This window comes from Dermacentor albipictus, chromosome 1 (genome assembly GCF_038994185.2).
Source record: "Dermacentor albipictus isolate Rhodes 1998 colony chromosome 1, USDA_Dalb.pri_finalv2, whole genome shotgun sequence".
Lineage (NCBI taxonomy): Eukaryota > Metazoa > Arthropoda > Arachnida > Ixodida > Ixodidae > Dermacentor > Dermacentor albipictus.
In genome coordinates this window covers 324,646,847-324,662,758 of record NC_091821.1, presented here as the reverse complement: position 1 = coordinate 324,662,758, position 15,912 = coordinate 324,646,847, and positions in this window count along the sequence as shown.

Below are 15,912 nucleotides of genomic sequence, written 5' to 3'. Positions count from 1 at the left end.
CAAGTATGTAATATCAGCTCGCTAGAAAACGTCTATTGCTGAAAGACACTTGTATGTGGCAACTAAAGACTGCGGATTTCTGTCACTGGCCAATAACAATTTGCTTATCTCCTCAAGTTCAACATTTCTCTGTTACGGCTCAAAAAAAAGAAAAAAAATGTATTAAATATATATTTTTGTTTGTCTTCTCCGCAATAATGGTCATAGTGTGGCAAAGCACGCTCTAAAGGGGCAAGTGCTCATGGCGTGCTCGATCTCTCGGTTGGCTTCGAGTTAAAAAAATGGAGGACGTTTAAGCTTCGCCTTTAAGAGTGGAACGCGATAAATTTCAAGGATCTCTGACTCTTCCACGCTTACCGGCAGCCGCTGCTTTCTTGCGGATGCGCGGAGGCGAGTGCGATGATGTTGCTTCAAGGAACCGAGCGGGCCGCGCCGCTCAGGTGTTTTCTGGTATAGTCAAATTAAACTCCGACGCTATCATAACTGTAGCTTGTGTTTAGGTTGTAGTTTACGGCTTTTCTGTGTATTTTAGTTTGAGAAATTCAATAAGTTTAGTAACACCTCTGAGCCACGCGGAGGGCCTGCTTGGTTGCGGTTCAGAGTGATTTCTCGCCAAGCGACGTACGACGCCGACATCGGATTTTTTGCGACACGGGACCCTTAGCGCTATCGCGTTAAAAAGAGGAACAGTCGGATGGTGATGCGTGGAAAGCTAAAACTGTTATAAACAATACCACGCCCCTCGTACATTAATACTCAATGTAACCATGATGGAGGAGAACAAGCATGTCAAGGACTCTTAAACTGTCCAAGCAGCGAGAAGTACACGACTTGGAATGTGCTTATCATCTGTCAGCAGATCACGAACACAGGCAGCGCCTGGGATCATCTCTTCTTTCTAATCCGCGTCTGCATGATGTTGTGCTGACAGGTCACTCTTAAACTGTATTGGTAAGTATGGACTGGTCAGTTCGTATTACCTGGCCAAAGCTTCGTGTCTACTGCGAGCTCACTTTTCCAGGTTGGGTCGTGAGGGGGCAGGCTTTTCAGCTAGCAACGGGCTTTTCAGCTTGTTCGCAGGCAGGATTTTCAGCCGCAGCTTATTAACACAGATTCACATCAACTGGCGAGTACAACAAATACACGTACACCAACGCTGAATCAGCTCACACGTAAACTCAAATGCCGAATATGGGGCACTCCGCGTGTACGTTGACTGTTCTTGGAGTCCTTGCAGCTCAACGAAGGTGGTCACGGCACAGAGCGAAAATGCACAAACGCACTTCACCAGAGTGATGGATTCAAAACTTGAACCAGCGATGAGAGAACTGACACTTCATGTCATTTTGGATGTTACTCACCTCGCTCGGTCAATCATTGGCAGCGGCCAAGTATCTGGGCAAACCAAAATGCTTTCTCTTAGGCGGGCAACGTTATGGCAATACGTGAACTAAGTGAACCTACAAGTCGCAACACCTCCGCTTACCGCATAAATAAAGCACACGGGTGCATGTTAAGGGAGCCAGATCATAAGACTACCAACAAGTGGGTGCCAGGCCATGCTGGAAACCTCTGCAACGAGCAGGCCCACAAAAAGGCGAGTGAGGCACGACTCAATCACAACTCCCGCGTTAAGGCAAGGAAGAGGTACGGCGCCACCTTCAGAAACGCCGAAAAGAACACCTCCTGGCTGCGATCTCGAGGAGCACAAGTCCTAATAAATAAGGTCGGAGCAGGGCACACCATGACAGACGACATCGTCGCCTTATGGTTGAGGTGGCAGCAAATGATGGCCACCGCTCACTATCACTTCTGCGAATGAAATGTTATATGCGGTCAAGGGAGGTAGCTCCAAACTTCCATCACCTCGTGTGGGAAGGGGATGGACCAAGGACATTCCGGGATATGTAACGGCCTAAAGAGGTGACATCGTTTGATCACTGGGTCCAACCATGGGCTAACATCAGAGAGGAACAACTCACTATGGTTCTTGGCGTGCGGCGCTTCCATAAGGAGCCATACTTAGCTTCCATCCCTTTGCCCACTTCCCCAAATAAACCTAGAGCCATCATTAAAATAAAAGTTATTTATTTATTTATTTATTTATTTATTTATTTATTTATTTATTTATTTATTTATTTATTTATTTATTTATTTATTTATTTAAGCTGGCCCAATGAGCCGAGTAGTGCGACTAAATGTAGGCGCGGGACCATCACTGTCAACATGTCTCACGCTCCGCACTTTTGCGCATTACAGGTGTTCCTGCCGCTTTTCTTGCTGTCAACCACATTATGCCTCCTGGTATGACGCCGCACTGCTATGAATTGCGCACCACGCCAACCGTACTGCTCCGCTCGTCATCTCCGTCTTCTGCGCATTACCCAAGTCCACGACGACGTCACCAACCACAGTCGATATAAGAAGCCGCCAGCGCGACAGTTTCTTCAGTGGACGCGGGACCATCACTGTCAACATGTATCACGCTCCGCACTTTTGCGCATTACAGGTGTGTAACGTTTCTTTTTTTTTATGTACGCCAGAAGGAGCGACGACCGTTTCCTATTATTGTTCTCGCGCCCACGAGTGTTCCATGACATTGCTGCTGATTGTTTTTCAGTGGGTTTCTGACTACTATGCTCTGGTGATATTGAGCCGAACCCATGACCCCCGACTCGTTCTCAGTAATTGGCTGAATTACAGTCCTTGCCTGATGAGCCAGGCAAGCAGATGAAGGTCATATTTCATATTCTAAAGCAGCTTCAGGCTCGATCCGTGCAAGCAGAAAAAAGCCAGTCTGATATGATCACTGACAATGAAGGCATCAAAGCCAGTAAAAAAAAATATTGAAATCAAAATTGGTGCTATCTAAAAAAGACTAGGTTACTTAGAAGATAAAACGAACTCACTTGACCAAATTGATCACAAAATAGCCACCATCCAAACCTCAGTAGAGTCGTTGTCAATCAATTCTGCTTCTTTTCAATCACTGCAGACCGAACTTGAAGATCAGTCATGACGCTGAAACCTCATTTTTATGCATTAGATGACCACGTGGAATCATGGGCTGAGTCAGTCGGAAGAAAAATAAAAGCAGTTTTGCCTGACGCACTTGATACTCTTGCGGATTCAGCCATTGAACGTGCTTATCGCCTAGGTCAATATTCGCCAGGAAAACAACGTCCAATCATTGTAAAATATACTAACTTTAAGATAAAAGAGATAGACCACTCTGCCCGAAAAAGGCTAAAGGTCAAAACGTCCCAGTTAACGAAGAATACTCACCTGCTACACGTCACGCTCGAAAGAAATTAACCGAGTTTGCCAAAAGTGAATCCGACGGAGGTCCGTATCAGCTCCGATATAATAAATTACTAATGAATAAGAAATACTACATGTATTACCCCGAATCTAACTGCATTAACGAGCATACGAAGCAACAGCCATCAAGTGATAATCATCCTACTAACTCTGTTAAACAGCAGGCGCAGAAACCGCCCTCAGCTGATAATCCCATCAGTTCGGCTCACGGCAGCCCGTAGGGGCGTGCGAGGGGATGTGGACGTTCTTTTTCGCAGATATCCGTTCTTTTTACTAACATCCGCAGTATCATCAGCAAACGTGACTGCCTTGACTCCGCCATCGACACGCAGCGCTGATATCATACTACTAACTCAAACCTTGTTGCGTCCTGAAATTCGAGACCACGAACTTTTTCTTATCGCAAATAATTTCTCTATCTATCGCTGCGATCGCATTGGGCAAAAGGGAAGAGCCATACTGCCCGCTATCACGAAAAATTTCGCTTCACAGTGTATACACGTCAACACCCTTTTAGAAACTGTCTGGGCATGCGTCGCCCTAAATCATAAGAAAGTTATTATTGGGGTCTGTTATCGGCCCCCTACCTATACACAGAACTTCGTAAATGAATTACACGATGTTGTTAACATCGTTTCAACCCGTTACCCAAACTGTCCATAACTTTTGCTTGGCGATTTTAATATGCCAAACATAACCTGGTTCAACACTGTCCCCACGATACACCCACTTTCCACGCTAGCTAAAGAATTTTTAGAAATGTACTCAGTTCTTTCTCTCGAACAGCTTGTAACTAAACCGACTAGTACCACAGACTCTGTTGCTAATACCCTTTACCTCGTTCTCGCTTCCTATCAAGACTTAGTTTTCAACATCACTCACGTTCCAGGAATGAGCGACCACTTTTTACTCGTTTTTCATTAAATCTCGCGCAACCTAATTGTGTCAAAAGGCATGTAACCATCCGTAATTACAATAATGCAGACTTTGACGCGATTTCACCCCTAGCCATCGCTTATGGCTAGGGGTGGCCTTCACGAAATCCTACTCGTTTCGCATTGGAATGGCCGATAACGCTCTCTGCAATGCCTGTCTTTGCGAGGAGACGCTGGAACACATTCTGTGCGACTGTCCTGGATATAATGTTCAGAGACAGTCCATGGCATCTGTTCTAGCGCACCTGGACAATAGACCATTGTCAGTTGCAACCATTTTCACACATCGCCGACAGAAGACATCGCAGCTGAAGGCGACGAAGGGACTACTTCGGTTTATGAAGGATACGGGCTTGGACAAGCGGCTGTGACAGTGATATCGCGTACTGCGCAAGAGTGACGGACTGTAACTGACGATGTGTTCGCTGTGTTATGTGCTCTCTCTCTCGCTCTCCTCCCATCTTTCATCTCCCCCATCCCGCTCCCATGTGTAGGGTAGCAAACCGGTTAAGCGAAACTCGTTAACCTCCCTGCCTTCCTTCTCCACTTTTTCCTTCCTTGACGCGATTCATAGAGAATTATGTTCATTCCTTGATTTTTTCCTCCAGGACTTCGACAGTCGTACAGTAGAAACTAACTGGGCAATCTTCGTAGAAAAAATTACTTACCTAGCCAACAAGTACATTCTCATTCGCATCGTAACTAACAAACCAGACGCCTCCTGGTATAATGTTCATATGAGACGCTTATCAATTTCTCAAGTGCTGTCCGTACACATATCTACACCTTCTCTCTCCCTTCTCTCGCTTCCCTTTCTCCCTTCCCCCAGTGTAGGGTAGCCAACCAGACTATTGACTGGTTAACATCCCTGCCTTCCTATACTACTCTCTCTCTCTCTCTTATCAAATAAAAGGAGTTGATTGTACCGGTCAGCAAAGTTTTCCTCGAGTGAAGCTCGTTGGAGTGCCTACCGATTGGCTTCAAGCGCATATGTATCAGCGCTAAGAAACTCCAGAAAAAAATTTTTATGTCACGCGCTGCCATCCATGTTAACAAAGAATACCAAGAAATTCTGGCGCGCTATTAATCAAGAAGATGACGGCACCATAACTCTTGTAGATAACTCTGAGAATTCCATACCCTGTGATCATATCACGTCCGTCCTCAATGAAACATTTATCCAAAACTTTTCTGTAACCTGCAATGTTTCCCCACCCACTGCACCTTGTTATGATAACCAGGCTATGTTTCCATTTACAATTGAACCATGTGGCGTCGAAACCGTGATTGAATCGTTGCGCCCCTCCTCTGCTCAGGGCCATGACCTAATTTCCGTTAAATTTTTGCACAGCACTGTTGTTTATTCATCTATTTTACTAGCAAAATTTTTCAACGATCGCTTGACACACGATGCCTGCCCCTTGAGTGGAAAATCGGTAAGGTGATTCCACTTTATAAATCAGGTGACAAGCACTCTCCTCTCAATTATCGGCCTATTTCACTAACCAGTATCCCATGCAAAATATTAGAACATATCCTATATTCACAGCTTGCTAACTTTCTTGAGTCAAACTCATTTTTTTTTTCAAGTTCCCAGCATGGCTTTCGAAAAACACATTCTTGTGAGACGCAGCTGGCTTCCTTCATACATAAGCTAAACCTAATTCTCGATGCTCCTTCAATGGCAGGTAGCCCCGGTGCCTTGCGCGCGACGAAGAACGGCGCGCTTCCTCGCCGCTTTCCTCCGTTGCGTGTCGAGATCGAGATCGAGTCGCGATCGCTGGATCACCCTCGCACGATTTCACTCGCACATGCAGCATACGGCGTGTGTAAGCCATTTTATCGCCCTTGGACTTTATACGGAACCTCACGGTGATGGCGACGCCGACGGCACAAATGCGCTTGGCGTGTCCCTATAATTGCTATTGCAAGAAAACATGATTGCACGCTTCATGTGACCCTTTGCATATCACTTACGTGCACTTACGTGATTACGTGCAGGTTCACTTGGCGTCTCATCGTGGAGAACACAATCAGCCGCATAGCGAACTAGCCATGGACGTGGTTGATAATTGTGGAGGCTGTTCGACGCGGCGTCACTTTAATTCCGGCTGCAGAGTTCTGCTATAGTCTTTAGATTTGTCCTGTTGCAGTGTTCTACTTTGGTCTTTAGATTTGTCCTGTTGCTCTCCTTTCCTTTTTCCTTTTTCCTCCCCTCCTTCCTATCTTCCATTTCTGTGTTGCTGTCGCCTCCCTTCAGAAGAGTAGGCAGGCGTTGTGCCACCTTCCGGTGGCAGTTGCCAGCCTGCTCCTCGCTTTCCCTTTCCTGTTATTTGTGTATATGTGTATATGTGTGCAAAACAAATAATAATAATAATATCGCTTAATGTAAACGTTTCAAAAAAGCTTTCCTTAAGGGGAAGCTATAGCTCGGGCCCAACTCCGACGCGGCCTACTCAAATACATGTAAAACGCGGAAACGCTTTTCTGAGATAGCCCCTAAACTGATTTTAAATAAATTTGTTGCATTTGAGAAAGAAGGTTAAATTCTAGTGACTGTTTGCAGAGGAATTTCTATTTGTGGCGTGAATACTGTTAAAAGAATTTTCAAAATTCGGGGAAGTTCAACAAATATAGAAGCACGAAGTTTACAAATTATAGCTATGCTTCAGGAACATATATCTCTGTTCTGTAGACGGCATCCATTAGATTATTCAAAGTGGACAAATTCAATATGTAAATTTATATCTTACCTGAATTCGTTATGTTTTGTAGAAGAGTTCCGCGAAAGCTGTATTTCTATACTAATATTTTTTTTAAGATTCATATGTAGCATATCAATTTTGTCCTCTTTACATATACTATTAGATGCAATTTATAGAATTGTGATATCGTTTTTCATTGCTGAGTTACGAAGTTGTAAACTTGATAGCTTCGTATATTCTGAAAATTTGCGATTATCGCCAATTTTTCATAAAAATTTGACGACATAAATTGAAAATTCGAAACCAACAGTCACTAGATTTTAAGTTTTTCTTTACATGCAACAGACTTCGTCAAATTTGGTGCAGTGGTTGCCGAGAGAAACGAATTCTGCTTTTACGTGCATTTAGATAGCACCCGAGCTAAAGGTTATTCTTAACGTGGATCCGAACAAGTGTGTGGTGTAGGCAGACTTTTTCGAGCTCGCACATGCAACGTAATTTCATGATTCGTATCCGCTTTCGAGGACTGACGCTGCAAGGCAGCTTCGACACCTGGCATGTAGCCTCACAGTGACCGAGTGGAACTCGCAAAACTTACGACTGACACGACTACATCGACTAAACCCCTCCCTGCAGCTCCGACCTCCACCCGGACTTCCTCGACGTGAAGCTACGCTTCTCTGTCGCCTTTGGTTAGGCGTGGCCTTCACAAAGGCATACTCTACATTAATTGGAGTGACTGACAGTGCAGCATGCGAGGTCTGTGGCACCGAAGAAAACATCGACCACCTGCTGTGCCACTGTCCAAGATATGCCCTAGAGAGACAAGAACTTGCCAAAGCTTTCCAAAAACTGGACAATCGGCCGCTTTCTGTGCAGGTGCTGCTGGAACACCGCCCCCATCGCCCGTCGGCCCATAAAGCGGTGAAGGCACTTTTGTGTTTCTTAAGGACGACGGGTTTGTGCGACAACCTGTGACTATTAAGGCAATTTTTGTAAAACCACACGCGTCAGCGAACTTGCCGCAATTTCCTTCTTTCCTTCCCTCCTCTCTCTCCCCGTGATCTTTGCTTTCCCCTTTCCCATTCCCCCGGTGTAGGGTAGCCAACCGGACGTTATTCTGGTTAACCTCCCTGCCTTCTTCTTTTCTCTTTCCTCCTCCTCCTCATGATTCGTAAATTTTGAACCAGTGTGGAGACGCATGAAAGCTTTCTTTTTTTTTCTTTTTTCTGTCACTGGCTCAGCAATGCTAACAATTTAAAAGCTTCATAAAGATGCTGTACTCATCGCTACTCTTTAACGATACTGTCGGCGCGCCACTTGAGGCAGATTGGATAGTCATTCGTACTTGGCTAAACAAAAACGCTCCATCGCAGTCACAGCATGCTTATTCAAGCGCTGGTCTTAATCTTAAGAACGGAATGACATTTATATAACCATTGCGTCACGTTCAGTCTTCGCTAGCGTTCACTTTCTGTGTGCGACAAATGGCGAACGCAATATGGCGTCGATAATTCTTGTGAAGAGCCTTATGAAACGCGAGCTTCCACTTATCTATGGTGGCAGTCTATAGCTTGCTGAAAAGAGTACTGATATTAGGAGAGCGTTCCCCTCAGAAGCCCAGCCGTCATACAACCGCCACCAGGGAGCGAGGTGCGTGGGACCTAACAGTGCCAGCTCCCTACCTCGAGTGAGTTTGCCAATTACTTGCGCTGATCGATTGACTGAATTCGCACGCCCGTTCAGATAAATAAAAGCAACAAGAGCGCCCCACTATGGCCTCGGCAAAGTTAGACATCGAATATCGCCCTTTAAGCTGATGGTACAACGCGGCAACTCCCGTGCTCTTATTCGTAACTTCTTTCTTTCAGGATATTTGTTTTTTTTTGTTAGTATTTCTTCAAGAAAGCGTAGATATTGCTTTAGGTTTTGTAACAGCTGTAGATTATATCAAATTAGCTTTAGCTGAGCGATTGTGAGGAGAGATTGCAAGTGAGGGTTTTCTGCAACATTATTTTACTTTTATAAGGGCTACGGTGCTATGTGAGTTATAAATTCCTTCAAAAAAACACAGGTTAACATCGAAAAATCAAAAGAAACAAATAGGGTGGATGTAAGTCCTAGTTAAACGCGAAGATTTAAAAAAAGAAAGTTCGCGCACTGTCTTGTTTCTCGTTAGTTTTATATTTTCGTCTTCACATTTTTGTACAATGAAAACACAGATCAAACACTATGAAGTATGTACTGCGGACAACGCATTTTATGAGTCATTATTGCAGTGTCTCTACGACACGGGCCTGCACGCTTATATTTAGCTCGACTATGACGCTATGCTGCGTGGCAAACCTAGCGCAATCAAAAGTAAAAGTAAAAAGAAAAGGTACAGTTAGATCGAATAGGCTGTTGTCCTCTCCACAACTGCTTGTCTTTCTTAAATGCCCAAAATTGTCGACATGCATCAGAGTTAATGTCAAAATATTACGTGCTCATCATTTTAGCATTTTACGGCGAAGCAGTTTTTTTAGTAATATATCGCCTTGCTGTATATATATATATATATATATATATATATATATATATATATATATATATATATATATATATATATATATATATATATATATATATATATATATATATATATATATATATATATATATATATATATATATACATATATATATATATATATATATATATATATATATTTCATTTCATATAGTTCATGTCGCCTCACGAAAATAGCGCTCAACGAGGGTCCCAATACAAGGTCCTCTTCCAAGTTCGCCGATTTGTTCTCCGTAGACGTGACCTCAAGGGCCGCCTGCAACAGCTCTTAAAGAATTGATTCATCGACCTACGGTAAGTCTGTATAAGTTGATCAGAGTGCAGTATCTTACACTTTTAATCAATCGTTGCAGCCTAAAATAAGCAAGGACTCACAATATTGAATATATTATTCACTAAACGTGCGTTCGCTCTAACTAGTTTTTGAGTCAACAACTTGTTGCAGTATACTATAACACTCTAAAACCTGATTATGTCAACAGCAGTCGCCGCAGTCAAGCGGGCGGCTAAGGACCTGAGAACATTGGATGAACGAGTGAAACCTCGTAATGGGACCGACGTTTCCACAAAAAGACATACAAGTCTACATGTCGAAACTTTGGCTCTACTGTGAGGTTTGTCTTGTTAACCCACTGTTGCTAAGCTCAAGACCCCATCTTACAGCGAACCGTTTTTCATGTTGTATGTTGGGGACATCGCTCATTACTAACTACTTGTCACTGCAAGCAGAAGAACTGAACTCGTACTAAAGCCGAACATTTCTAGTCTTGGGTTATCTGAAAGACGCACAGAATATTCGTATAAGGAATTAGGATAGGATCAGAAACAAAGCCATTTTCTGGGCCTACATGGTTAAAAAACATTATTGCCATGTAGTATTGATGGTGAAGAAGGCAGCAAAACTGTGATTGACGAAACTAGCGTTTTATTGTGCGAACCTGTCCCCTCAAAAACAGAACAACGATGGCGGTGAACACATTTGGCGATTGTCGAAAATCTGATCGACCGCTCAAGTGCGCGGCTTTTATACAGGAGTCGTCGAAGGTTCAACAGTAATCGGGGGTGTCCGTGTGTCTTCCAGAAACTTTTACACAATTCGCGTCGCACATGCAATCAGATTACAGGAGCTTCGGGGACAAGAGAGCCGTCGATAACATTCGAGAAACTTCCGACATATGCGGGTGCGTACCCCGCTGTGCGATAACAATTCTTAGACGGTCAAAAGCGCTCACCCAAAAGAAAAACAAGTTTACATGTCATTATGATTCATGTTAGACTCTGATGGCAAAAGTTTTCGTCACTCAAGATAGAAGAAAAAATAGAAACCTTTCTGATATTACATTTTTTTCTACAATAATCTGGCACTAATACTCTAACGCATCGGAACCACTTCGCAGGTGGCGTGCGAAGGAAACACCTTGCGTTTCTGAATGACGTAAATTAATTGATGAGAACGTCAGCTATTTCACATTCCCTGTTTATAGCCGCTAAGATTATCGCAGTATACAGCCATGGCTAAATCATAAAAGTGATATTTTAACGTAATCACAAAGAGTGATCAGGGGTACAAAGTGCATTGTCAGCACAAAGAACATGGTTGCTATCCCTTACATAATCAACTAATAAACTTCAAGTGCGTGACTCCAACGTATATTACTCTTTAATCATTATTTATTCAAGCTGTAAGGCTCTTAATTAGGTTAAACTCCTGTTTGCTACATAGGACACTTCTCATAAATATTAAGCTGTTGCCTTATTACCTATCGGGAAATTAGCTGTACTCATGCATGTCTTTATAGTTAGCGTATTAGTTTGCACGCATGTAATGCCCCGTTTGAACTTAGCGAAGAGGAAAGAAAAATTAAAGCTCTTTCTTTGGCAAAGAAATGCCCTCTTCTTGGTACAACTTACTCTGCTCAATACACTGCATGAATTAAGATCACTAGCTTTTTATGCTAATACTGCTGCGAAGGGAAGTAATTGTCTACTTTTCATTATGATTAGCTGAAAGATTTCTGATTAAAAGTCATGGTACAGAATAGCTTTGTAGAGCGAATCGCCCTCTCGCATATTGTTTTGTACCCAAAGAACATGTTGCAGCCTGAAAACGATAAAGCAAGCGAGAAACACGTACAGCCGTTGAGTTGAACAAGGTTGAGGGTATATGCTCAGCGCAACGCTCCGATAAATTTCAGACTTTACCGTTATAAATAAAAGCAATAAATCAAAATAAGCGCAACGACGGCCGTGCAAGAAGTTCTTGTTTACGCAGCAGAAACAGCAGCGCCCGCGTGCTTGTCCCAAAACGTTCCTCCATCTCAATAAGAGCCGCCGTTTCAAAATTTATGTTATGTTATCGCGCTTCTTTGTCCGCTTTCGCAGCCTCATTTCTAACTTCCTTGTTTTCATGCTGACATCAAGGCGTCGTTCGCTAGCCCTGTTTTTCCTCATTTTGTGTCCTGGGCGACTGCTGTGGCAGCGGCTCTGCACCGTCTAGAAAACAAGCGTTATGTTGTCGGAGCACGCAATTAATCATGCCTCCCCTTTACAGCGAGGCCCTTTTGGCTCGATATGCTAGGAATGCCGCTCAGTAACCAGAATTAAGGTGTTCCTTTCTGTGTTTTAGAAAGCGCAGAGCTTCGTTAGGTTGGCACTCCGCAAAACGAAAGAAACCAATCGTTTTTGTCGAATTTTTTACGTGTAACTGTCACGAATTTAGGCGCTCTGAAAACGGGAAAGAGGCAACGTGTGCGCGATAGAAAGGCATTTATAGCACAAAAATGAGTAAGCAAAAAGAATGCCAAATCCCTACCCTCAGTACGCAGCACAGCAAACCAACACCCAATTTGTAGGGACTCAGTTCACAATAGGCTAAAGAACCGAAACTGTCTAAGCATCACGGTGTCGCGGTAGCCGGTCCAACGTGCCCCCAGACGCGTCCGTTGTAACTCCTACGTGACGCAAGCGTCGGCTTCCTTTGCTATCGCGTGTCGGGGCTGGTTTCCGCAGTGGCGGCAATGCATCCGTGATCCACGTGCCACAGTACGTGGTCGCAGTCGGTAGTGCGCCTGGTTGATTACGTGGCCAGGCGGTTGCCTCCGTGGCACTGAACGGCGGCAGGTGACGGCTTCACGGGGCAGGACCGCGGCCGTGAACCACTGCCACGGCACAGTAGCCGGGGCTCAGGAGCTGGAGCTGTCGCCGGCGAACTCCGGTCCGGTTCCCCGATGAATCTCGATCACGTCACAGTGTATGTCATGTCGCAATGAGTCTGCACCAGTCCATGCCCACGGCAGCAATGCCAGCTCATCTGTCTTTTGCTTTTCTTTTCTCCTTTTTCCTCCCGCTTCACATGCATTCACACAAACATGCACAACGCACGCACAGTTTGTGACTTTAGAATCTAACTTTTGTTTGGGCAAGTAACGCTGCATGATCATGACAATTTTTTTACCCTTGCAATTACATACCACAGGTAAAATCACTTCTTTCTTGGAGTGGTTGACGCTTCCACAACCACCAACAGCTCTACGGCAGGCTTACATTGAATAATCGTTACAACAATGTTTTCATATTTCACTGGAATGTTAACAGCCTTCGAAATACGTCAGCTGATTTTCCCAAACTGCCAGCTCAACATAACTTTCCTGTTTTGTGTATACAGGAGGCAGGCGTACGAGATGACTTTCGCATTTCAAACTGTGTTATATATAAATCATCCCGCCTTGCTCGAAGTAGCAGAGCGATGTTACGCGTGCGAAAAGACATTCCATCCTATTTAATACAGTCGAGTGATTTAGATATATCGGAGTTCGTAGCATGCAAGATATATTTTAGAAATGCATGCGTCAGAGGTATCAGTCTTTATCTACAATACTCTGGGAAAATATCTGTAGACAGCTTGGTGAATTTGTTCGCTATCGCAAACTCACGTGTGCTTATTTGTAGGGACTTCAACGCACATAACATTATCTGGGGCGGTGAATATTCGGTTCTGGTAAAACATTGTCTCATACAGAGTGAAGGGACCCAACGCTAACCAAAATATACTAATTATCAAAGTTTTCGTCGCCATTTAAGTAATTCGTTGGGCGAAAATTCGAACTTTAAAAGTTTTGCAAATATATTGTGTGAGTCTTACAAGATATGCACAAAGAAAGTGACTGACCCAAATAAATACACTGAAATTTACGGGCAATATTAATGTCTAAGAGCAATTAGAAGACGGGCAGAACGTGCTTACCGCAGCAGCGGAAAACTGATGACTACAAGACGGCACAGAGAGTTCAGTAAACTTCGCGCGGACGCTTACAAAAATTAGGTACGAGAAGGTGACGAGAATACTGCGCGTCGTTGTCTCCGTTTACTCCAGTTCCCAGGATATGGTCAGTTGTCCGACATTTTAGTGGTCCAATTACTTAGAGCCATCCTTTCCGAGCCCTTGCTGTAGCTCCATATGCACTCCGGAAACCTCTGTTGCTGACGAATTCTGTCAACTTATATCCGGACCAGTAATTCTATTTACTTGCCTACAATTTACAAGTTCCACAACACTAGCGGAACAGAAGGTTCGTGCGTGCATTATGTCACAACACTCTCAACTTGACTGTGAGTTTAGATGAAATCGGCTCTTACGTTATGCCGTACAATGACAACCACAGGCCCAGACGGTATTACGTATGTGATGTAAAAGAACGTCGGTCCAGCAGGAAGAATGGCTCTTTTGGAGATAAATAATTATATCTGGATAAGAGAGACTCTTACAGATTCATGGAAATTAGGTCGGGTAATTCCAGTACTCAAAAAAGGAAAGTCTCCCCTTTTTCTTGACTCCTACCGACCCGTCAGATTCACAAGCTGTTTTTGCAAACTAATAGAGAAGATGGTAGACAGCCGACTGCATTGGTGGTGTGAACACACAAATGTGTTTTCCAACTACATGACCGGTTTCGACAAAATCGCTGTACAATGGATGCAGTATTAGACATTGTTACATGCGTCGAACATGAAAGAATGTGTGGAAATGTGGCATTAACAGTATTCTTAGACATTCAGAGAGCATTCGACACTGTAAGTCAAACACACGTCCTTGCTGGTATCTTAGAGCTTGGCCTACACAGTCGAACACTGCAATGGATATCAAATTTCTTGAACGAAAGAAACATATTTATGGAAACAATTGAAGCAGAGAGTAATTGTCACATCATCACGCAAGGCGTCTTGCAGGGCAGTGTTCTCAGTCCGTTCTTATTCAACTGTGTCCTGGTAGCCTTACCACAATGACTACCACCTGGTCTACAGTATTGTCTGTACGTAGATGACATCTGCATATAGGCCTCTGGATCTCATATACAACACATTCAAAAAAAGCTGCAACAGGGTCTTTCTAGTATCTACACCTTTTTAAAAGAAAGAGGCGTGAGTCTTTCATACGCAAAGACAGTCGTACTTCTTTTCACTAGACGACAGCTGAATAAGTTCCAACGTACGCCTAATGGGCAAACTTTGATGTTCGCGAAAGAGCATAAATTTCTTGGAGTTATTCTTGACCGCCAGCAAACATGGGCATCACACATCCGCGCCATTGAAAATCAGACCAATCCTGTAATAAATGTACTTCGGTGACTTGCTGGCACAATGTAGACGGGATTGGTCTCTTCACTATTACAAGCTCGTAATGCACTCATAAAACAAAAACTTGCTTATTCGGCACCTATTCTCCCTGGTTTATCGCAAACTTCCTAGGAACATCTTCAACGTTTACTGGCAAGGGAGCTGCGAGTATGTCTTCGGGTTACGCAGGCTACCTCGAGTTCTCTAGTAATTACTGAAGCTCGTCACCCGCCATTTCCAGTCATACGAACGGTTGAAACATGCCGACATATTTATCACATCTTAACCAAACACGAGGAGTATCCATGAAAACTCACGCTTAGTGAACGAAACAAAGGAAATTCATGATGTTGTTCAAGAACATAAAGCATTATTACCAAGATTTGAATCATGCAAAGTGGATGTTAGTTACCCTCCTTGGACGTTAACAAGTCCCAAGATAGAATGATCGGTTGACGGCATTATATCTAAGAGAGACATGTTGATGGTAGCCACACAGTAACTGACACTCTTCCAAATTTATTCATTATATGTCCAGTAAATCAACGCGTATATAGACTGTCCGTCTCATAAAAATTGCTCGGCTTCAGCATTCGTCAATCCACATTTGGCGCTAGAGCAAACATTTAAATTATTCCGAGAAACATCTTCCACCACGGCAGAACTGTTTGCAATCCTGTGTGCTTTGCATTTTATAGCATCAGAAAAGAATTCGCAAAAATGGGTTATCTTTAGCGATTCTTTGAACACTCTGATATTCTTGAACACTT